Below are 25,196 nucleotides of genomic sequence, written 5' to 3'. Positions count from 1 at the left end.
TGACACCCAGATCCTGCATTGTCTCAAAGTCAAAGCCATTGATTCTGCACAGACACTTTCGTATTGCCGTTCAGCCAACAGTAGGCGGATGGGTCATAACAGGCTGCAACTAAGTTTAGAAAAGACAGTGGTGTTGATTATTGTAATATTTGGGATGATGCCTTTTGACCGCACTATCGGCATTATCCCCCCCCCCAACCCTCAGTTCTTATATCTTCAGTTAAAACCCTAGGGTATTAATTGACCGGTTTCTGACTCAAATAAATGTGGTAATCTGTAACTACTTCAATCACCTCCCGGATCCTGCAAAGTATACCAGGGTTCCTCTGGTAACCACCACTATCACGTCCAGGGTAGACTACTGTTCTATTTTGGCTGTACAGTCCATTTGATCAGGCGATTGTAGATGTCACAAAATGCAGCTGCTTGCTTGCTGCTGGGTGCTATTACATTCAACCATGTATCTCGGTTGCTGAGTCATTTTCATTGGCTACCGATCTTTTATGGCATTTAATTTAAATCCTTTTGTCTTGCTCACAATGCACTGAATGGGTCTGGTCCTCTCAAGCTGAAACACCAGCCTTACTGTCCCCATTGTTCTGTGCCCTTGAGTTGCTGCTAACTGCTAAAAGCCACTTGTTCCTTTATGAAGAGGATATGGTGGGTTCTTCTCTCTGTGGGCCAAAAGTGCCTTCTTGGAATGCTCTTCCACCTTCCTATGCCTAAACTTTGGCTGCCTCTCATTTTGAAGGGATCTTAAGACCTACTCCTTTAGGCTTATGTTTTCTTGAAGCCCAATGGCATCCTAGCCCCTGTCTGGGCCAGTGTTCTGGACTCTTGCTGGTTGATTTCAGCACCAGAAGACTTGAAGGTGATTAAAACAACTAAACCTAGTTAAGAGCTGGTTCAGTGTTTTAACATGGGCACCATTGATGTGGCATATTGATTACTAAGACTCAGACTTTGCCATTATATCAATAGTTCACTGAGTTTTCAGTAGTTTATTTGAAAAGAAAATGGATAGAGCTAGATTTCCATTTCTTTTTCTCCAAACAGAGATTTGGTGGCTGTTGGTTTAAAATCTGAACACCTTCAAAAACATCAACAAATAGCTTAAAACAAACTAATCTGAGCACGCTAGACTACTCTGTTTCATCCCTTCTACTGTCAGTTTCACTGTACAGAAAACCTTGAGGCAGTACTCTGCCATAAAAGGCATGCATGGCTCTATTTTGTAAATGCACTTCTTTTTGTTTAACAGGTTTTCAGTAATTACCCAGTCAGAATGGGACTTTTTTTTAGGTCATGGAATTTGGGAGACGTTTCTTTAAAAAACAAATAAGCTCAAAACAAAAAATTCTCAAAACGTCTAACAATGCCTAAAAAAATGAAATGGTATGAGTAATTCCTAGAAAACTCTTTCGGTGGCTACAGTGCAAGATTGGCTTGAGTAGTGATTCAAGAGGACACAGGCGAAAGGGGTATGCAAAGGGATGAAGGCGTGAGTGTGGGATAGTAAGGTAAAAGACGAGGGTGAGGAATGGTACTGGCGGCAGATGTTCGGGTGCAGTTATTGTGTTTTCAAGAGAAAAACACAAAGAAAGGGCAGCGATGATGATGATTGGGAAATGTAAGTAGTCAAGATTGAATGCAGTCGGGATGACTGAGTACGGGTGGGGAGTGTATGCCTCCTACTCACCCTTTCCCCAATTTCAAGGAAATAAACCGGTTTCAGCATAAGGTAAAAATCCAATCTTTCGATTATTCCTTAATTGTTACAAAAGTGAAGAGAACATTAGAAACGTGTTATTGGTTATTAATAATGACAACCTTTTAATTCTCTCTGCTTTTTCAGTTGTGGCAGGGGGGTCATGAATGTGCATTGCTCTGAAATTAAAGAAAGTCGGGGCATAGTCCTATAACTTTCAGGCAAATAGAAATAATCTTAGTGGTTCCTGCATAGCCGAAGTACTATAGTTATTCATTTCAAATATTGAGCGTAGACTTGCCAACATTTTCCTCATTCCTCACTCTCCTACCAAGTGGTAAGTGCCCTACATTTACCAGTTTCCCTGCAACTGGCTCTCTGGCACATTTCCCCCCCCCCCCCCCCCCCTTGTGAAACATGTGAAACATCGAAACATCGAGCACTTCTCCCCCTCCCCCCCCCCCCTTACACTCCTCTGTCCCTCATCTCTCCCTGCACTTGCACGTTCCAAATGTTCACAAAGCCTAGCAAGACCGCCTCTGCCTTTTGCTCATCATTGTTACTTTGTTCCATTGTCTTGTTTTTGCTCCCTTGTTCCCTCACCTTTGCCCTGTGGGGGCTTTGAAACACAATTTCTTAATGTGTAAGCGCCTTACAAATGCACAATAAATAAATTCCATGAAACATACAGAATCCATTGAGTGCCATTGACTGCACAAGAAGGATGTGACATCCTGCACATACGTTCATTGTAGTTTCTATGCCCAGGTGACATGCCTTATTAAGGAGGGGGCAGCATATTCATTTCATTTGGTGTGCTAGCATATGTTTTATATGTTCTATATAATGTAAACATGTTCATATGTATGCAATACTCCATTATTGATAGTTTTATGAGCTAGGAATTCAATTCAGTGGTCGGTTTGTTACCTATAGGTCACAGGTTTGACTTTTAACAGATCTCATTTTGGGCCCAATTTTTTTTTTTTTTTTCTCTTTTTATATTCAATAATAGTCATGGTGACAGCATTTTATTTCTCCCTAGAGACCTAGACATGCATGGCTATTTACTGACTTCGGAGGTATTGATCTTAACCGTGGAAAGATGAAGTGGTTTTGAAGACCTTTACTGAAGTGTTAATTATGATGGTGTCCTCCTCCTCCTGGGTGTCATAAGTGAGGAAAATGGGGTAGGTGAGAACAGACACCAGAAAGTTCATTTCTGACGGATCAACAAACCATTTAAATGACCTTAATGGCACACCTTGCAGCAGCCTTATATTGTCTATATATTGATTCATTGCAGTAGAGGGATGTGAGCAATACTGGGAATTCTGCAACTGGGAGAAGCAGCACCTGGGTCATGGCAGCAACAGCAGGTATGCAGACCTTGCATCAACTTGACTGAGCCGTCTGATGCGCATCTGCTGAAAGCTTACAGCCTTGCCAGAGGCAGCATTATATATCTTTTATAGGTGATCAAGGAAGACTTTGAGTGCAACAGTGCAATTCATAACATTTCCTGAAGTTAATTGTGGTACTGCCCTTCTGTGGCTTAGCTGCTTTTCAAGGTACAGGGTGGTGCTCTGCAGCCAGTGCTAAGTGTAATCTTGACTGATCTTCACTGTAGTCCCTAAAACACTTGTGGCCCTAATCAAGGTGAAAAGTGGGTTCTGTGCTTTTTCCCTAATTCACGAACATTGTTAGATTGGTTGGCAGATTGCACGCGAGACCTGTAGCCCCAAGTGGAGCCGATCTTCTGCAACAGAAAAATTTGAACTCCATCAATGTGAAAGTGACGTGCACAGCACAGATGATCACCTGCCATTTCAATCCACATTTTCGAGGATCAACCCACGATGCCTTCATCATGCGAAACAGCAGTCTTCAAAACGCCATGGCCAATTTGCTGCAAGACAGGTTCTGGTTGCTTATTAAGTGGACATTTAAATATTTAACAACTCTGCAATGGCAATTCTAACCACTGTGTGCTGCTATTTGGCTATCTATATTTTAACACGTAACACTTCAAGAACTACCACATGTACTGCATTGCTCTGTCCTTCACTTACAAGTACAACCTTGATGATGTAGTACTCTGTCACAAACTCGCCTGCCAAACGCTGATCGCAGCGCTCTTGCTCCAGGCTGCCAGGGGTCCCGCTCCGGTCACGGACGAGTTCTTCTTTCCCTGGGACAACGCGGTGGCAGGCACCCCAGCAACACTCCTGGAGACTGCCATGGCGCTTTAGTGACGCGAGACGATGCGTGTGCGTGCACCAGCAAAGGAGAGAGGCAGTCGCGTGACAGCAGCATATCATGTGATCACTCAGGAAATGCCTTTCCTTACCTATTTAAACGCTCAGCATTTGAACCTCCTTGCTTCTCAGCTATTGTTACGGGTGGCGCTTGTTTTTGTATGTGTTTTTTGACTTTCTGGTGTTTGGATTTTTGGCTCTGGCGTTTTTTGAATTGCTGCTGTATTTTTCCTGTTTTTGGTGAACTGGCCTTTTTTCTGCACATTGGATTACTTGGATTTGGACTCTGAAATTGTGCCTTTGGAACTCTCTTGGATTTTCCCTGCATTTTGGAACTTTGGACATTGAACTTTGTAGAACATCTTTCTACCTGGAACTCTGATGAGACTGAAAAACTGGATATTTTCATACACCTAGCTTGGCCCTCGTGCCGTTCAAGTTAGGTTTGCCTCATATGGGATTTGTTGCCAAACGCCCAGCAAGATTTCATCTCTTCAAGGCTTGCCTATTCCTGGATAAGGTATGTTATGTTACCGGGGGGGGGGGGGGGGGGGGTTACATGAATATATGTTCAAGTTCTGTGCAACTAACTCCCTGTTTTCTTCTAGCTGCCTGAGGGCCTGGAGGTGCTGTATCCTGTCTCATCTTTTGTCCCAATTACTGGCCAGGGATTTTCTTTGTTCTTCCCTGGCTGGTACTTGGGGAAGAAGGTATAAGTTAATCTGGGACCTCAGTTTATGAGACAGGATACAGATGAGAAGCCTCTTTTTCCCATTTGAACTTATGAAGGCCGCTGAGGACCCGGTAGCAGCCTTGATTCAGGCCATTATGGCACTCGGGGCAGACATGACTGCTGCCAATACAGTATTGCATCAACGATTGAATGCAATTCAGAGTGGCCGTCACCCTCTACCTCCAGGTGATGAATTTGGAATGGGTTGCTTCAATACCAGCTCTTCAGTGCCTACTCCTTTCCCTCTGGCTCGTCCAGAGCATTTTTCCAGAGAGGCCCGCAAAAATTGCACATTTATCAACCAGTGAAAATTGCATTTTTTTATATAGACCCCAGGCCTTTCCTGACTTCACAACTAGGGCCGCTTTCACATTGTCACATCTGGGTGGGTTAGCAGCCACATGGGCTAACCCTCTTTTAGAAGGCAATAGTCCTGTTTTGTATGATTTCGACATCCTAGTCTCGGAAATGTCTAAAGTTTCGACGCCCTATTCAAGGCTCAGACAGAAGACCTAGAACTCTTAGAATTAACGCAAGGAAAGGCAGGACTTTTGGATTACATCACCCGATTCAATCAGCGAGCTGCTAAGACTTGGCCTGAAGACAAGAAATCTGTTGTTTTCTATAGGGGTCTTAGTGATACCATGAAAGATGCCCTATCTGTGGTTCCTTCTTTGCCTACCCAATACACAGAGCTCGTTGGCTTAACTCTCCAAGTAGACGCAAGAAGAGCAGAACATAAAGGTGAACTATGTAAAACAGCCAGCTTTACACCCAGTCACACTATGGGTTCTATGGACAGTACTCCTGAACCTATGCAGATTGGTAGTACTCTAGTTCCCCTGACATCTGTGGAAAGAACAGCGACTTGTCTCTAATGCCTGCTTCTATTGTTGTCACAGTGGACATTTCGTTATGGAGTGTCCTAAAAGACCAAAACGCATATCCGTTTTTCGGAAGGCTCATCCTTAAAGCAAGGGGTATGGATCGGCCTCGATTACTCTACACCCCTCGACACGTTTGTCTCTAGTCAGGCCACTCATATGATCATTGAGGCCTGTCTTACCATACTGGGACGAACAGAACAACCCATTCAGGTCTTGATAGATTCAGGTGCCGCAGGCAACTATGTTGATATATCTCTGGTTGCCTCCTTAAAACTGCCACTACAAGATATAATAACACCCAAAACTGTACAGGCAGTGGACGGCACTAATCCTGTCTCTGGTCTGATTTGATAGCAAACCCTGCCCCAACTTCTTACCATTCAAGAAAAACACTTTTAACAAATTACATTCAATCTTATTGCAGTCCCCCAACTTGGCATCATCGTAGGAATTCCCTGGCTAATAAAGCATAATCCTATCATTGATTGGGTTCATACTACCCTAGATTTTCATTCCACTTATTGATATTTTATCTCTGTAGCGCTCGTACACAAGTGTTTCAGAGCACGGCAAGGGAGGGGAGCAGGGGAGAACAAAACAGCGATCTTACTAGGCCCAGTGACATTGAGAATGTGCATGGGAGAGGGGGAGGGGAAAAGTGCATGGAAGGTGGGAGAAGTGGAAAGTGCGAAGCAGAGGAGAAACCGTTTAATAATAAATAAATAATAAAGGCAACAAACAGTGGTAGTGCAGCCAGTAATTTGCAAGTGCTAGATTTAAAGCAGCAGACCGGATAGGTCTGATAAGTGCAGGAAGAAAAAGTGGTGGGGGCTGTATGGGTACAGATATAGTACCCAGTGCAAAGGGTGGCCTGAAGGCAGTGCGGGAGGGTGGCAGGGTGAGCAGGTACCTTGGACCCGAGGACAGAGGGTGGCCAGGTGCACGGCACCAAGAGAGAACAGATCAGCAGGGGAGAGAGGGAGTGAAGGCAGAAGAAAAGAGGAAGGTCTTGAGGTGCTTCTGGAACTGGAGATGCTTCTCAAGTTTTAGAGTGGCAGGGAGGCTGTTCCAGAGGAAGGCCCCAGCTTGTTTCTTTGAAAAACGACTGACCCTGGGGGAGTTAGAGGTAGAGGAGCGAAGAGCTCGAGAGGGGAGGTATTTGCGGAGGGATAGCTGAAGGTATTCTGGACCCAGGCCCCAGAAAGCCTTGTGGACAATGCAGAGGGTTTTGAATGTAATCCTTGCATCCACTGGGAGCCAATGGAGAGATTTCAGAGCTGGAGAGATACGATCACAGGGACTGAGGCCAAGGACAAGTCTCGCAGTCCTGTTCTGGATTAGTTGCAGCGAGTGGAGAGTAGAGGCAGGTAGATTTAGAAAGAGGCTGTTACAATAGTCCAACCTAGAGAGAACCAGAGCTTGGGATACCATGAGCTTCTGGGGGAAGGAGAGGAAAGGCAGAGTACCTCTGAGGAGGTGGAGGAGGAAGTTTGACTTTTTGGAGACCTCAGAGATGTGGGCGGAGAAGGAAAGAGTGAAGTCAGATGACCGTGAGGTTCTTAGCCTCGCAGGTGGGGGTAGGAGGAGGGCCAAGAGAAGCCTGCCAGAGAGTGAGGGGAAAGGATGGTGAAGGTGTACTGATGAGGAGGATCTCTGTCTTGCTGGCATTCAGACAAAGATCATTGGCGGCACAACAATCTTGAATGGCAGTTATGCAATCTGAGATGAGAGAGGGTGAGGAGGTGGCAGAGGGCAGCCTGAAAATGAGTTGTGTAGTCAGCATAGCACTGGAAATTTGAGCAGAAAATGGCAATGCAGTGGGCGAGAGTTGCCAGGTATTGGTTGAAAAGCTAGGGCTAGAGGTTAGACCCCTGGGGAACACCACAGGTAGAGAGGAAGATAGATGATAGGAAGGACCCAAGTTGGACCTGGGAGGGTCGGTCCAAGAGGAAAGAAGTCAGCCAGGCCAGAGCCTGATCAGTGATATCCAGGTTATCACAGAGCCTGTTGAGCAGGATGGTATGGTTGATCGTGTCAAATGCAGAAGAGAGATCAAGTAAGAAGAGGACAGTGGGGAGATTAGCATCGAGGTTAGAGAGCAGGTCTTCATGGATGTTCAGGAGAGCAGTTTCCGTGCTTCTGGATGCTCTGAAGCCAGACTGATGGTCATGGTGACAACCAACAGAATCAGTGTGAAAATTAAGCTGGGGGATGGCCAGCTTTTCCAGGAGTTTGCCCAGGAAAGAAGTGATGGAGATCGGGCCATAGTTAGCCGGACAGGAGGGATCGGCTGAGGGTTTCTTGAGAAGAGGGTGCACAAGGAAGATAGATGATAGGAAGGACCCAAGTTGGACCTGGGAGGGTTGATCAGAGAGGAAAGAGGTCAGCCAGGCCAGAGCCTGATCAGTGATACCCAGGTTTTCACAGAGACGGTTGACCTGGCTGGTATGGTTGACGGTGTCGAAGGCAGAAGAGAGATAGAGGAGGATGAGGACAAAGGGAATGTTAGAGTCAAGGTTGGAGAGCAGATCTTCACGGATGTTCAGGAGAGCAGTTTCCGTGCTTATGGCAGCTCTGAAGCCAGACTGGTGGCCATGGAGACAGCCAATAGAATTGGAATGAAGGTTAAGCTGAGAGATGGCCAACTTTTCCAGGGGTTTGCCCAGAAAGGGAGTAATGGAAATTGGGCGATAGTTAGCTGGACAAGAAGGATCAGCTGTGGGTTTCTTGAGAAGAGGATGCACAAGGGGGTGCTTCAGAGGGGAGGGAAAGGATCATGAGGCAAAGGAGTGGTTGCAAAAATCACCAAGGGCCGGAGCAAGGGTGTCAATGTGGTCCTTGATGGTTTTAGAGGAACAGGGATGAACCTGTTTTGATGAGGCTTTCACAGATCAGACTTGTCTAGCGACCTCGTCCGGGGAGAAAAGAGGAAAGGACAAGAAGGATGGTGGGGGGGTGGCTAAAGGAGGGTCAGCAAGCACAGATGGAGAGGGGACAGGAGGGAGTGGGGGTGGAGAGGGTGGACAGGATGTCCTGGGTTTTTTTAAATGAAGTGCGAGGCAAGGGCATTGCAAAGAGCATGAGAGGCAACAGGAGGGGTAGAGACTGCAGCAGGTTTGGCCAGCTCCTTGCAGATTTTAAAGAGTTTGGCCGAGTTGTTAGATGCCGCAGAGACACAAGCTTGAATGTGGACTCTTCTTGGTGAGGATAGAGAGTCAGTATTGCCTTTGTAGCAGGCGACAGGATAGTTTGTCAGAAGATGAACAGGAAGCCCTCCATTTCCTCTCAGCTGCCCTACACTTATGTTTAAGTGTAGCTAGGTCACTTATGTTTAAGTGTAGCTAGGTCAGAGGCATACCAGGAATTGCACTTGGCTTTGGACTTCAAACGGATCCTCGTGACAGGGGCAAGAGCATAAAGAGTATCAGAAATTGAAGAGTAGAGCAGAGACAGGGCTTTGTCAGGATGTGAGATAGCCAGAGGTGGAGGGGGGAGGGGGGGGAAAGTGGCGGCAAAAGCCTCAACTGACACCCACTTCATGGGCCGGATGTCCGAGAAGGTAGGTGGCAGTGTTGGGGTAGGCTTGGCTTGAAGGGGAAGAGAGGGAGAGATGAGAGGAGAGGGGGGAGTGATCACTCCAGGAGAGAGGGGGAGGTCAGAGGAGATTGAGACATCAAGTGTACGCTCTGCAGAGTGAGTCGGGCCAGAGGGGAGGATGGACAGGGAGAGGGAGTCGCAGAGGTCACGGAAGAGTACATAGGAGGAACAAGGAGAGTCTAAATGTATATTGAGGTCACTGAGGAGGAGCAGTTGAGTGGTAGAGCCCAGGAGGGAGGAGGAGAGGTCCGCCCACTCAGAGAGAAATTAGGTGATTTGACCAGGAGGCCGGTAGATGGTAGCCACAGTAAGAGAATGGGTAGGCGAGAGAGAAAGCCTACAGACAAGACATTCAAAAGAGGAGTAGGTCTGAGTGGGAATGACAGAGGCAGGAATCCACTCAGGAAAGATCAGGGCTACCCCCCCTCGCACTCCCAGCGGACCAGGAGGATCTGGGTGCGGAGAGGATCTTGTAGCCATCAGGGAGGAGAGTGTCAAAGCTTGTGATAGAGCTGGCTGTGAACCATGTCTCAGTAAGTCCAAGGACATCAAGGCCTAGTTCTTCAAGGAGGTGGCAGATGTCAGAGGAGTGTTTGACAGCAGAGTGAGAGTTGAGAGTGGCAATATGAAGAAGGTTACCAGCCTTAAAGACCTTCCAGGGAGGGGTACAGATCAGAGGTATGCCCTGCAGAGGAGAAAGCGCCTCGGAGGGGCAGAGGAGGAGAGAGAGGGCAAGGTAGCCAAGGGGGGAGAGGAGGGGACAGCAGGAGATGAGAGGAAATTGATGGGGCGAGGGAAGTGCCTATCAAAGAGGGAGAGATTGGCCTGAGGGCCTTGGACCATGACAGTGCCATTTAGGTAGACATTAATGATGACTTTAGAGGAGTCAAAGGAAGCCATGAGAACTTCCCAGCGAGTGCCACCATTAATGGGAGAGGAGGAGATGGGACAGAGCACAGAGATCATATGAGGAGTCCATAGATCTGGCGAAGGAACGACAAAGAGGATGTCAGTGAGGGTCTGTCTAGAGGAAGCATTGGAGTAGGTGTTGGCGATAGGAAGACCAGGGTTAGAGGCCAAGATATCCTTTTTGAACTTCTTCCTACCAGACTTAGTGAGAAGGGAAGTCTAGTAAATGGAGAAGCAGTTGGAAAAGATAGGAGAAACAGAAAGCGCCACAGGGGTGGAAGTGAGGAGAGGATGGAGAAACTGGGGGGGCTAAGGCAGGTAGGTGTGGGACAAAAGAGTGTTGAGGTCACTGGGCTGGCAAGTTACAGAGCAGCATCAGTATACAAGTAAAATACAGAGAATTTTGCAATGGGCAGCAAGATTTGACTTTTTAACACAAAGTAAAAACAGCAAGATTTGACTTTTCAATCTTGGATTCAGATGTTAGCAAAGGGTTTTAGAAAGCACTGCGCATCAGGATGACAACATGGGAGTAACAAGCAGAAAGAACAGTGATAGTCAAAGGTGGTAGGAGTGAGTCCATAAGGAGGGAACTAACCCATAGTTCATGCACAATGTCAGACTGTTGCATCTGTATACCAATCCCCTTTATCAAGCCCTAGTAATCATTGGACATTTGGTGGGCGCTTTTACCTCAGGTATACCTGAAGAATACGCTTCCTTCTTGGATGATTACCACACCTTCACCCATATGATTGCCCCATCGACTTTATTCCAGACGTCGAGATACCTAGTGGTTGTATCTTTTCTTTGCCCCTTACAGAAGACCAAGCATTGAAAGAATACATTGACAAAGCCTTGTACAACATGCATATCAAACCATCCCAGTCTGCGAGCCCCATATTCTTTGTTCCCAAGAAGGAAGGTGACCTTCGATCTTGTGTAGATTACAGACGGGTGAACTAGATTACAATTAAGAATAGGTATCCTTTCCCTCTGATCTTGGTCCTATTAGATCAACTGAAACAAGTGGTTATCTTTATGAAGGTTGACCTGAGAGGTGCATATAATCTGATCCGAGATGGTGACGAGTGGAAGACGGCTTTTTGCATGGTTTATGATCCATTCGAATACACCATCATGCCTTTCGACCTATGCAATGCACCCGCAAAGTTTCAGCGTTTCATGAAGGAAATATTTCATGACATCCTGGATTCATAAGGTATTGTGTATCTGGATGATATACTGTTATTTTCCCTGTCATATAAGACGCATATAAACCATGTATAAGAGGTGTTACTCCGACTACATCAGAATTCACGTCCATAAGATCGACTTCTTAGGATTCCAGATAACTGTAGAGCGTCTTTCTATGAACGCAACTAATATGAAAGTGTTTCTTGACAGTTAAGGCCTTGCAGTGTTTTCTTGGTTTTTCTAATTTTGACCATTGTTTTATTCAGGGATTCTCTGCCATTGCTGCTCCGTTGAACAATCTTACAAACCCAACAGTTCCATTTCAGTGGACATCTATTCAACAAGATGCCTTTGACACACTGAAAACCGCTTTTACCACAGCCCCATCTTGCAACACCCTGATCCAGGCTCCCCTGTTGTGGTAGAAGCTGATGCATCTTCATTTGCCCTGGGGGCATTTTTTTGTCTCAAGTTTGTTCCACCACTGGTTTGTTACATCTGGCATGCCATTCGAGAACATTCTGTGTTGCTGAAATGCATTACACGGTTACTGAGAAAGAGCTAAAGACGCATTCTTGGCTTGGAGACATCACCTCTTGGGCGCTAAATGGTCAATAACCGTGTATACAGACCATTGCAACATTAAAGGTTTGGCTACTATGAAATGTGTGGACAGTCGTCAAGTGCGCTGGCACATTTTCTTTTCCGCTTTTGACTCCCGATTAAACGCCATCCCGGTTCTACACATGGGAAAGCCGACGCCTTATCTCGTCTCTCAGGTGAGGAAACTTTTCCTGTGTTTCCAGATACTGTTCTTCAACAAACACACTTTGTTTGTCTCTGTACTCCACCTCCTGCATTGATCTCAACTATACAAGAATGTGTGAAAATGCACCCTACTTACAAGATTGGAATATGGACCATCATGAGGGTTTGCCCTTTGTCCAAGGTCGTCTATTTCTCTCAACACCAGAGACAAGACAGCAAACCCTTAAGTGGTCACATGATGCACATATTAATGGACATCCTGCCCAACATAAAAGCTTGACACTCCTACAACGATAGTGTTGGTACCCCGGGATAAGACTAGATACTATTGATTATGCCTCCTCATGTTCTGTATGTGCACAGGGAAAGAATGTCGGGGGGAAAGGGGGCGCTGTTGCAGCGTGCATGTAAGATGGCTGCCTGATTGCCAAGCTCCTCTCCGGCGAAAATCCTTTTTCGATGAAATCCTCTTTCGGAGCCACCTAAGCCACCTACGTAAATTGAATGTGCTGCCTAAACCCTAGAGGACCTCCTGGTGAATAATTTGTTAAAAATCGGAGCTGCCTGCCCGTGGGCGCAGATGTGATCCGAGGATGAGACCCGGGGGAATACTACTGGAGACCGCGGCCCCAGCGACTCATCAGGGACGCGGTGTGGGTAGAGCCAGCCTTCCCGCCTGATATGCATTGCGACTTCGACGTACCCTTCAACGGACAGACCATCTTGCGGACACCTACTGGCACCATCACCCGTGTCCTGGACGGGGGGTGTTGATTGCCTTGGGGGATCTTGAGGGAGACCGCATCGATCCTTGGAATACAATCCACTACAGATCGGGGGCATCAGATAGAGGACATGCCACACGGTGGGGAGTGCTGGATACCATTCGTTGCGCCAACAACATTTAAAACAGATAAGTGTGCCCCTCCTGCTGGCCCGCTCACTCCCCGCTCAGTCCGCGACACCCGACATCTCCCTCTGGCCCGACCCGGTCAGGAAGGATCACGCTGCTGTAACTGGGTAAATATAACGTATTTCTGGGCGATGCAAATGGGGACTAGCGCCAAGAAGAAGAAGAAAACGGGCCCAATTGATTCCTACACAAGTTCCCAGGCACCGGCCAGTGTGCCGACTTCAGTGATCGAGGCCTCCACGACCTCACCTGAAAACACCAAATTTGACCACCTTCTCACCACAGTACAAAATGGTTTTCTTGCAGTTAATGTCAAATTGGACGATATCGTCGCCACCATTGGCCCGAGTAGACAGAGAAAGCGCAAGAATCACAGAGGCGCAGAATAGAATTGGGACCAACGAAGACTCCATTGGCCAGAATACTTGCAACATAACTCTCCTGAAAGGGGAGATGGCCAAGCTATGTGGTAAATGTGATGATTTGGAATCCCGAGCCCGCCGCAACACATCTGAATAGTGGGACTTTCCGAATCCTTCTCTAAGGGCCCTATGAAACCCCATATCGAATCACTGATGAAAGCCCTGTTTGGCGAGACATCCTTTTCGGAACATTTCTTGGTAGAAAGGGCACACCGTACACTGGCCCTGGTGCCCAAGCCACGGGGCCACTCCCCGCACCATTATTGCCAAACTGTTAAATTATAGGGACAGAGATGCAGCTCTCCGTTTGGCAAGGGAAATGGCCCCACTTCGACATGGCATTAACAGTATTCACATATACCCCGACTTCGCTGCAGGAGTTCAGATGCAATGGAGATCGTATGATCCGGTCAAGAGACAACTCCGACTGAGAAAGGTTCCGTATGCTTTATTATTCCCGGCAAAACTACGGATACAGCACGATGGACGGGCGCATTTTTTCGAGCACCCATCAGCAGCCATGAACTATGTAGAAGCCTCCATTCCACTTCCGCCGCAGACCTCGACCAAAATGACCTCCAGCATCCGATCGTAGACATGAGGCCCCAACGACTAAATGGCAGCACTGCAATATCCTTTAACAAGTTTACTATGGAAAATATAGGTGTCTGGGTGGCACCGACCTATGTTTTGATTATATGCCGGATGAGCTGCATTCGGCTACGAGGGCTGTGGCCACAACGTATGCACACCCGGGAAGTTCCAAAGGTTAATGGAGAGGTCTCCTCATCAGTTTGGGGTTGATGGTGTGGGTGGGTGGGGTTGATGGCGTGGGTGGGTGGGGTTTGGGGAAGGGCAAGGAGAATTGATGTGGGTTTTTGGAGAGGAGGGGTAAGTTTGCAAGTTGATGTTAATATTTTTGGAGAGGGAATAAGCACCTTGGAGATGCCAATTTCTGCATCGTGTGCTGAAGGTAAGATACTTAGAATTTGTGCTCACGTTGCTACACGCTACACTAGACTGGAAATAATGGCATTAATCCCAGTTTGTTTAACTACACATGAATGGCACATCACACTATCGGTCACAGGGCTGAAGCTCAAACTCCTTACTTGGAATGTCCGTGGACTCAATAACCGATCGAAATCTAGGAAAGTTGGAGCATACATTACCAGGCACCACCCTCATATTGTTATGTTGCATTAGACACATGCACTGCAAAATGTGAATACTGGCATCCTACGACAATGGGGAAACAATAGATATTACACTGAATACTCGTCACAAAACAGAGGAGTGCTTACATTGATACACCCCTCGCTGCGTTTTAAGTCTGAGAAAAGCTAAATAGATCCTCAAGGCAGATACGTAATTGTGTGGGGAAAAAGTGGTGGGAGAGGGGATGGTCCTTGTTAAAACCTACTGGCCCAATATGGATAACCCTGATTTTTAATTGACTTTTGACTGTTAAACAAAGCGGTCTCACCAGGGCAGCTAACGTACTACATCAGGCTTTGATGCAACTATCCCTCGTAGATGCCTGAAGAGCGCTGCACCCACTGGAGAGGCAATATTCATTTTACTCCTTGATACATGACAGAGTCACAAATCGACTACTGGTTTATTTCAACCCACCTGGCAAATGTGGTAGATCACTGCGACATTCACCCCCGCACCCTGTCGGATCACTCCCCAATCACCTTAGAGGTAACAATACGCAGTATCAAGCCTCCTACCAGAAGATGGAGGATGCCCTCAGACATCCTCAAAGATCCGAATGTGACAGAATCATTACACACTGAAATCGAAGAATTCTTTAAGATAAATAAACGGTCTGTAGACAAATATGCAACACTGTGGGAAACCTTTAAAGTATGTGTAAGGGAGGGCCATAATGTCGAAAACCACGGGACTCCTGAAAGCTGTCAGATTAGAATTAGTAGATACAGAAAAACACCTGAAAGACCTAGAGAATAAATACAGTGGAATACATGAAAAGGGAACCCTTGCCGAGATCAATGGTCTTCTGCAGAAATTCAATGAGTTAGCAGCCAGGGAGCTACAGTACATGATCTCACCCATTACGTCACGCAGATACAGAGAAGGTAACAAGGCAGGACGCTCCCTAGCAAATCTTTTGAAGAATGAACGGTACCATGCACCGATCACTAGCATTATAGCGGGAGACGGGGAGGTCATAAACGGTGAGGAGGGGATTAACAAAGAATTTACTAAATTTTATACCGATCTCTATGCAAATAATGACACACGCCCGGAGATGGAAATGAGGGACTATCTAGATAGGATCACGCTTCCATCACTTCCAATAGAAAGCGCTCTAGTCGATGAGCAACCAATAACAAATGAGGAAATCGCAGAAGCGATCAAATCACTAACATCCGGCAGAGCCCCGGGGTCTGATGGACTGGGTGCAGAATTATATAAAGGATACTGTTCTGAACTGGCCCCAATATTGACTCTCGTGTGGGAAGAAGCAATGACGCGTGGATCGCTGCCTGAAACAATGAGGGAGGCATTCATCACAGTGTTATTGAAACCTAGACGCCCCTCCCACGAGATGTCCTCCTACCGGCCTCTCTCCTTGATTAATTTGGATGTGAAAATATATGCTAAAGTACTTGCCACTAGACTGCTACCCAATAGGACCCTGTTGGTCCATCCGGACCAGTGTGGCTTTATCCCGACCAGATCCACTGCGCTGAACTTACACATATTGTTTGGAGGCATGGCCCAGAACAAGCCGGAGGCACAAGCTGCGGTTATATCTTTAGATGCCGAAAAGGCTTTCGACTCGGTATCCTGTTCATATCTATTTGCGGTACTTGAGAAATTTGGGATGGGACCATATTTTGTTCGATGTGTCAGACTACTGTACGCTTCCCCGGAGGCAAGGGTCCTTACCAATAATATGATCTCCAACACCTTTGACCTGGGCAGAGGCACAAGGCAGGGCTGCCCATTCTCTCCCATTCTGTTTGCCCTGATGATAGATATAGGCGGTAGCTGCAGCTGTTAGACAAAGACAGGAACAGAGGAGGCTCAGAATAGTCGGAATCACCCAGTCCATATCTTCATACGCAGATGATACATTGCTTTACATTCGTGAGTCGGACAAAAACCTTGGCCCCCTACTGGAAGTCATGCATGAATTTGCAGAATACACGGGATATAAGATAAATACTAAATCCGATATTTTCCCACTAACACCCGCTACCAATTGCCCAACCAACACTCATGGCCTCCGGTGGTCACCTACGAGTATAAGATATCTGGGGATCCTTGTGTCCACGGATAGGATGTCCCTATATATCGATAATTATGAGCAACATCTACACACGATCATGGCCAAACTTCAGCTATGGGCCAAGCTCCCCATTTCATTGATTGGCCGGGTTGCAGTGCTTAAAATGGTGATTCGTCCTAAGCTCCTGTACGTGTTCAGTAACGTCCCGATTTTTCAATAATCTACGTTACATGGTGACGACGTTCATATGGGATGGGGGGGACCACTAGGATGAAGTGGGAGAAACTAGTCGAGCCATATGAGATGGGTGGCATGGCGACACTGGATTTCGAGTTGTATTATTTAGCAGCTCAGGCACAGTACGCCAAGTATTGGCAGAACCCATCAGACACTGCACCACATATCCCCGTAGAGCGCCACTCAGTACGTCCAACAGACCTACGCTCCATAGTATTTACAACACGTCACAAAGATTCATGCAGGTTTGACCCTGTAAGCACCACGATCAATGCATGGGCTATGATCTGTAGACGGCTAAAAATAGACGCACCTTATGACTCAGAGGCCCCGTTATGGAACTTCCCAGGGATCAAACATACATACGATGAAGGCATACAAAAGACATGGGTCCCTAATTACGAGATTAAGATGAGGGATATGTTCCCAAATGGAAAATTTGTTACACCAGAAGACTTTGCAACCACAGTGGGGGGAGGACAGCTGGCAATGTTGCAATACCACCGGATGAAGTCCGCATTCAAAGCAAAATGGTCAATCGTTTCCGGACAAACCCACCCCACACAAAGGTTTTCAATCCCTATATTCACAAACTGGGACCGGTATATCTAAGCTATATAACATAATACAAACACATACGCAATCATTAAATACGATTAAAGCCTCCTGGGAAACCGATATGGGTGTGATCATAGATGAGGAAAAACGGAAAAGATATTGTTGGATGTCGAAAAAAGTGTTGTTAAATGCAGGTATTCGTTTAATACAGTTTAAAGTATTGAACAAACTAAACTATACACTGGCTAGGCTGGCCACATTCACAAATACAGTATTTGGAGGATGTCAGAAATGTGGAAACCCTATAGCTGATTCGTTTCATATGTACTGGGCCTGTCCATTGATTACCAAGTTCTGGAGGGGGGTAGCAGAGATACTTGAGGAAATGACACAGATTCCAGCAGACCTCACACCCCAGAAATATCTGTTTGGTGATATAGGGAAAATGGCAGAGGGGACAAGAAGATTATTCAATGTTACATGTGCTGTAGCTAAGAAATGTATTCCAAAACTGGAAAAGCCCACATGCACCATGTACGGACCACTTTCTTTGAGAACTCACTTATGTAAACGAATGTGAGGAACAGTATGTGATGATGTTACCCAGAACGAATAGGCCAAAAGACATTTGGATTCTGTTTAGAATATATCTGTGTGATATGCTGTCAGATGAAGATAGCCCCACGAGAACGTAATTTGGTCTTGTTAAATTGGAGAGCCATGATATGTACAAGAAATACGCAACTGTATTGTATACTGGTTACTATTGAATATGTGTTGTAGCTGTGACGTGATGCACAATCAATAAATAAAGTTTTTTTTAAAAAAAGAATGTCAGGGGGGAAAGACATATGATCTACTACAACCCAGCGACACTCCTGGAGACTGCCATGGCGCCTTGGTGATGCGAGATGACACGTGCACCAGCAATGGAGGAAGGCAGTCACGTGACAGCAGCGTATCACGTGATCACACAGGAAATGCCTTTCCTGACCTATTTAAACTCCCAGAATGTGAACCTCCTTGCTTCTCAGCTATTGTTGCAGGTGGCACCTGTTTTTGTATGCGTTTATTTTCCTTTCTGGCTTCTGGATTTTTGGCTCTCGTGTTTTATGGATTACTGATGTTTTTTCCCTGTTGGTTTTGGGTCCCCATCCCTCTCTGGAGCGAAAACCTGTAACACAGGGTGGCCAGAACTGGAGAATGGTCGCTGTAACACAGGGTGGCCAGAACTGGAGAATGGTCGGGGGTGCTGCCTCTGAGCTTGGGTGCCTGTCTCCCTTGTTGGCTGATGGTCCCAGGGAGCCCCGGCAGGGTCCCCATCCCTCCCTGGAGAGAAAACCTGTTACGCAGGGCAGCCAGAACTCAAGGATGGTCGGGGGTGATGCCCCCAGCCTTTGGCGCCTGTCTCCCATGTTGGGCGACCATCCCCAAGTCCAGCAGCAGTCCCAGTGAGCTTCGCAAGGTGCCCATCTCTTCCGGGAGGGAAAAGTTGGAACGTAGGCCAGCCAGAGCCCCGAGACAGTCGGGGTGATGTTCCTGGCCGTTGGCGCCCGTCTCCCATGGGCATTAAGAAATGCATGGGGTGACCTGTTTTGGGATACCAGTGGTTTATCCTTTTCCCTTTGCACCCAGGTAGGTGCACCCACACATGTCAGGTATCGTTTTTATCTGGACTCCTGTGGGAATGTGGGAAGGTGGTGTTGCTAGTGTGTTTCAGTGGTTTTCTGGTGGCAAATGTTGAAAATGTTTCCCTAAATTTTGGACTTTGCTGGTAATTTTGGGTAATACATTCCAGGGCGATTTGCGCAAGTCAGACCTCTTTTTGTGTTCCCACGGGTGTCTTCATTTCAGAAATGCATTGGGTTCCCTTTTTCCCTTGATGGCTGGGACAGCCCAGGCCCAAATCTGTAGGTTGTCCACAAATCCAAATCCGGGCGTTTGATGTACCAGTGGTTTAACCTTCTCCCTTTGCTGCACCCAGTTAGGTGCACCCACACATGTGCGGTACCGTTTTTAGTCTCGTAGGGACACCTGTGGGAATGTGGGAAGGTAGCATAAACAAAAAGGTGTTCCTGTGTAAACAATGATTTGGTTTACAAGTGAAATTGATTAATTTGAATTAGTAATGCATTAAAACAATGCTAAGTGATTTAATCACAGGATTCATCATATACATGGTAAATGTGTGATGTATGAATATATGTGGAGTCAATACAACATGGTTTAATTTAGAAGAAGAAGAAGAAAAAGGAAGGATGTTGTATTCTTTTTTATTTATATGGAATAGAATAAAATAAACATATGAACCTTTCAAAAACTAGCAATGAAACAACAGTATTTACAAACTGTATTACAGAAAAAAAAATACTATTGCAGAAAAGGAAAACAAGGCGATGGTGTTATCAACACTCTGCTATAAGGGAGCAGCAACAGAGAACTAAATGACAAAAATGCACAAACATTTGTCATTGAAACACATTAAACACAAAAATATAGCTTTGTGAAATTCTAAGCTTGCTACCTGGCCAACTCATATATGTTTTTGCAGGTTTCACATCAATTTATACCAGTGGCCAAAAAGCATCCAAATTTAATTTTTTGAAAAAGTACAGTGAAAACATCATCAAATTTAGAACTAGCGGCTGAGTGCCAGACAGAGGCTGATAAAGAGACTGATGTTAGTAGAGTCTGTATGACATTTGTTGTTTTCTCTTGGTTTTGATAATGTTTTCATACATTTGCTATGCACTTTGTTACACAATCCTTTCCCAAATGTAACCTACATTTAGTCGCTCCTTTAGGCACTGTACGCTTTTGTAACCTGCACAAGTCATCTATCCTTCAAAAGGCCTTCTGTGCTCTTTCAAAAAATGTATGCTTGCCATTCCTCATCACATTTGTTTTCCTTCTTTTCCAACGCGAAGTACGTCTGCTTAGGCCATCAGCATAAAAATCCTGTGTACCATGGTTTAGTTTTTGGTTTGTGGTATTGCTTGTTTTGTGAAACATTATGACAAAACGTGTGTTTTCCTAACTAGAAGAGTCAGGGGGAATGTAGCGGGGCATTGCTTTTCTCAATATTCACAGAAGCCATTACCTTACTAGACCAAACGTGTCCAGCACATAACTTTATTTTTCTGTCATTTTTTCAATTTTTCCCCAAACTATGGGGATTTTACCTACATAGTTGTTGCCTGACCTGTGCAAATGACCCCTTCCTAAACTTGGAATTTTGTCTACTTTTCCGAAATGTATGCCTTTCTATCTTCCCATTCCGTTTTCTTACCCTCCTCTTCCATTCCGTCCACGCACGTCCTATTGGGAAAAAAAGGGAAATATCGCCAAGCTCTCACAAAACTGATGGTAACCTTTGTTTCCACTCAACCTGTTTCTGAAAGCTTGGGAAATGGCGAATTCAGAACAGCAAACCGTTTGTTCGTAGCTCTTACAAGGAATAAAAAACAGGCTTCTTTGTACACCATTTTATTGGCATTTTCTGATAAAAACACAATGTGCTCTTTTTTTTGTTATTTTCTCTCACCCCATACAGCAAACTAGGATTCCTTGGTGGCGTTATGACCGCCTACATATGGGAAGAAAAGGGGCCAAATTTGGCCACGATATTGCATGAAACAAAAAAGTTACAAGGGATTGAATGGTGACATACCAAAATCTCCAAAAAAAGGGCTCAGCACTGGGAGGGAAATCCCTCAGCAGTTAAGGGCCATAGGTGACTTGCAAAGTACACAAACCTTCAAATATGTAAAAGCCTAATATAAACTTGTTAAGCCAGAAAAATCATCTTTGTATCTCCATTTGTCTCAGTCTGAATGGAAGACTACAAATTCCAAAATGCAATCCACTTTTGTATTTATCTTCAACTAATAGACCTCATGAGTATAAACTCAACTTTAAAAAAGTAGCTTTATTTGTGAGTGACTTGCTTTCTGTGGGCATTCTTGACCAAACGTGGTGATTAGGGCATCCAGCTTCTTTAAACATTTTGGTGAGACTCGTCAGCTGAAGCTGCAATGCTAAAGCCTTCCATAACCCTCCACCCTAGGTCTGAAAGAAGACACTTAAGGACTCCTGTAAAGATGAGTTGCCTCCTTTGCCCTTTCACCCTTCCAAGTACTCACTTAACATGGAAGTGCCAACATCCCATCACGATTTCCATCTCCTCTGCATATGAAAAGCCCAGATGCTGCTAAACAATGAAATGTTTTACAAATGTATTTGCCAGCGCAGTCGCAGGTGGTTCCATGTCATTTCGCCGACAGGCATTTTTACGACTGCGTTTTTCTATGTGGACATTGTTATGAAAAAAGTCATCAAATTCTTTCACCTATTTTTTAACTATTCCCGACCACCCCAAAGTTTCGATGACTTTTTCGAAATAATGTCCACGTAAAAAAGGCAGTCGATGAAACAACGGCATACGGTCCCAGGCACAGTTAATCTGTCTTCTCCTGACAGCTCTGTAGGTGAGTGAGTTCGAGTCCACGTAAACTAACACTTCAGGGGAGTAGAAGTCCCATTTGCCCAATGGTCATTGTGTGCCTCATAAAAGTTATCTTGCTACCAAGTATATAAATTAGCCTAGAGTCTGATAACTCAGTTGGCTGAAATAAAAACATACTGAGTTTTGCTATGGATAGGCACTTCAAACAGACCCCCTGAGTACTCCAAGCACAGTGAATGCCAGCCGCACTGGAGACCAACCCTCCTCCCCCTGCACAACCAGTAAACAATAGGGCAGACAGCCCCCCATAAAGCCGCAACACTATGCTACTATACAAAATACTGTGTACACTGTTTCCACCTAGTGGGCACAGAGGACATAACACATTAACTCAAAATTGTAAACAAGCATCCAGAACAGTAGCTCGCCAGGGTGGTCATGTACATTGAAACTGACAATTGCCCCTAAAAGAAACTCGCCAATGCGAGGGGGCGAGTGGAATTTGCAAGGTCTGAGTTCGGCTTCCGGACCAAAGTAAGCATACATATTTCATTATTTATCACAACCCCTTTTTTTTCATAAACAGCAGGATTGTTAACCTCAGTTTTCTGAATAACCATAGATATTGAAACAATTTTTAGTTAAAAATGTTTGATTTGAGTCTTATGTGCTTTCTGCACATTTTATATACTTATAATAATTATACAGTTTATTAGCAGAAAATAGAAACCTTGTATAGTCCTTTGATAGGGGAAAGTCACATTTTATTTATACAGCAAAATAGTAAAAAAATTCTAAAAAAAATAAATTATAAATACATGTACCTCAGAATTACATATTCATCTCATACAATGTTCAGTCGTGTCACTAGCATGCTCCCTATTTTAACCAGGTTTACAACCAGCTGGCATCATGGGTCCAATCATCTCCACAGTATTAGGTGTACGTTTTTATTTTTTTTACATCTGCAGCTTGTGATAGTCCGTCACATGTAGTATTTTCTTGAAAACATAATAACTTTGTTCCAGGACCATCTTATTTCACAAGGCTTACTGTTTATTTAAACCAGTTTTTCTGTAATTTGCATATCTCAATCAAAGGCAGCAATAATTTACCTTTTAGAGTTCTTTTGGTCCTCAATGCAGGACTTGAGACAAAGTTTATACCTGTACAAAAACATATTTAAAACGGGAACTTGTTTTTGTTTATTAAGCACTCATGTATTTGGTGATTTGGCAGAGAAAATGGCTCATGTAAATTGGTTCCTATGACTTTGTAACTTTTATTTGTTTAAATGTTTTGGATATTTATTTATAACCGCACATATGTAGAAGGATTTTTTTAATATAGGATATATATGTATATCTATATAAATATATATATTGTGAACGTACGTGTAAGTGCTAACTGATATAAGAATCTAGTCAGATGTTTTGAAACATTTTTAGAAAACATTTTTATTTTCTCAGCAAATGACTTGTGCCACATGGCTACTGCCACTTTGAATTTGGTATTTACAGTAGTTTATGTAAAACAATCAAATAATAATGCTATCTACATATGTCCCTGTCTGCCTTCTCAATTTCTTTGTAAAGAAACTTTAATTTCCAATCAATATTTTAAGATATGTTTACATATTTTAAATTCACAAACCATAAGAAACCTTTTCATTTGTGTCAAGTCAGCTTTGACTGTATTGTTTATTTTATTAGAGGTTGGTATACTTATGTTAGTTGCAGTACTATTCGTGTTATAGATACAATTATAATGTAATTAACGTTTTTGAGCGAGGATAATCAGTTTTGCCCAACAGACTGGTTTAATTTCTGACTGCATATGCCTGCATGGCATGTTGTCTGAGGGACCTTTTGGCAGGTTTTTTGTAGGTATTTGTAAGTAGGGCCATTCTATTTGTTTGTTCAGACCTATTCTGAGTGTTCTGCTTTCCAGTGTGCATTGGGGGTCTTTTTTTTTCCTTAGGAGCTGTTCTGTGTTGATATCTTTATCTCTTTTGATAACTTCCAGAACAGCCACTCAGTGACATGTTCTGTATGTCATTGTTCCAAGTAGTGCATCACCATCAGTGCTTGTACTTTTTTTTGCCTTAAATCGAGCCTTTTGATCAGCTATTCGTGCACTGATATTTCTGGTGGCATATTGCGATGTGGACAGCGCCTCACAATTATTACTGACTTCTTAATCTTCCACCTCAATTCAAAAAATCATGGAGTTGGCTTGTTTAGAAATGCTTCTGCCGGTGTCTAGTCAAATGGTGGACAGACAAATGGTCGACAGTCAAAAGGTCGACACAATTTGGTCGACAGGTCAAATGATCGAATTTTTTTTAGTCATATATATTTTTCTAGGTTTTCGTTTAGGGAAAAAAAGTGGTTTTAAGCAAAAAAAAAAGAGGGTTGGGGGGACCCCCCAAAAAAAAATGAAAAAAATAAGTGACAAAAAAAAATATTCGATCATTCGACCTGTTGACCTTTTGGTGTCGACCATTTGTCCTGTCGACCATTTAGATTCGATCATTTGTCCTACAACCGCTTCCGCCATCAGATGTTGCTAGTGCTTTGATTGCAGGCACAGACTTTATTCTATCTATCATTGCTGTTGAATGCTTATTTATCAGATCATTATTTTCTGAAACATTGCACTGCTATTGCTTATATATTTTTGCAGCAGAACCTCTCCTATAGGTGGGTATGCATCATCCTCTGCATCAACAGCTACTGTAAAAGAAGGTTGGATTAAGGAAAGTGCCCGGGAGCAGCAACGAATACCACGCTGAATGCGCATATTTGCAAGAATAAGTAGCCGCAAACTACTTGTGTATACCAGCACAGAAAAGACACCACTGGGCCTCGGCAGGCTGCCTGGATCCATGATTGCCAGTATGTTCTGCTCTATAAGTATGTATTCAGGCTTGGAGGCAGAACCGCCTTTGCTTTTTTGTTGTGTTCTTCCGCAGAAAGGTGTTTGGAACAGATTTTTGATCTGAAATGAAACCTTAATAAAAATCAAAGAACTTTATAGTGGAGTATTTGCAAGACTCGACAGCCATGTGTTAAACCAGTGTCGAAGATCCAACTCATAAGTGCAAAACAATCTAGAAATTAAAATGTAATATCTAAAATAAGTATTTCAGTTTTGTAGGAAAATACTTTTTTGCAAGCATCACGAAAAATGCACACTATTTCCTCCAACACAGAATACACTATACATATCCAGAAAACATAAGGTGCAACGTGCCCTTTTCACACAGTCATCCAGAAG

General features: G+C 44.5%; 1 protein-coding gene across 3 annotated transcripts in view; it reads left to right on the top strand.

Moving 5' to 3' along the window:
* COQ7 (coenzyme Q7, hydroxylase) overlaps positions 1-24,953 on the top strand; it is a 243,798-nt gene extending 218,845 nt beyond the window's left edge. Inside the window, exon 7 of one of the 3 annotated variants that reach the window (XM_069647136.1) lies at positions 24,603-24,953. The gene's annotated coding sequence lies outside the window, so the exon portion shown is untranslated. Of the gene's footprint in view, positions 1-11,555; positions 11,955-24,602 lie in introns of those variants that run through there. The other 2 variants (XM_069647138.1, XM_069647137.1) reach the window with 2 other exon arrangements.
* The last annotated feature ends 243 nt before the right edge of the window (positions 24,954-25,196 follow it).

This window comes from Ambystoma mexicanum, chromosome 2q, assembly GCF_040938575.1.
Source record: "Ambystoma mexicanum isolate Mex_15411 chromosome 2q, UKY_AmexF1_1, whole genome shotgun sequence".
NCBI lineage: Eukaryota > Metazoa > Chordata > Amphibia > Caudata > Ambystomatidae > Ambystoma > Ambystoma mexicanum.
Note: the sequence above shows the minus strand (reverse complement) of the source record. Positions and strands in the feature narration are given on the sequence as shown.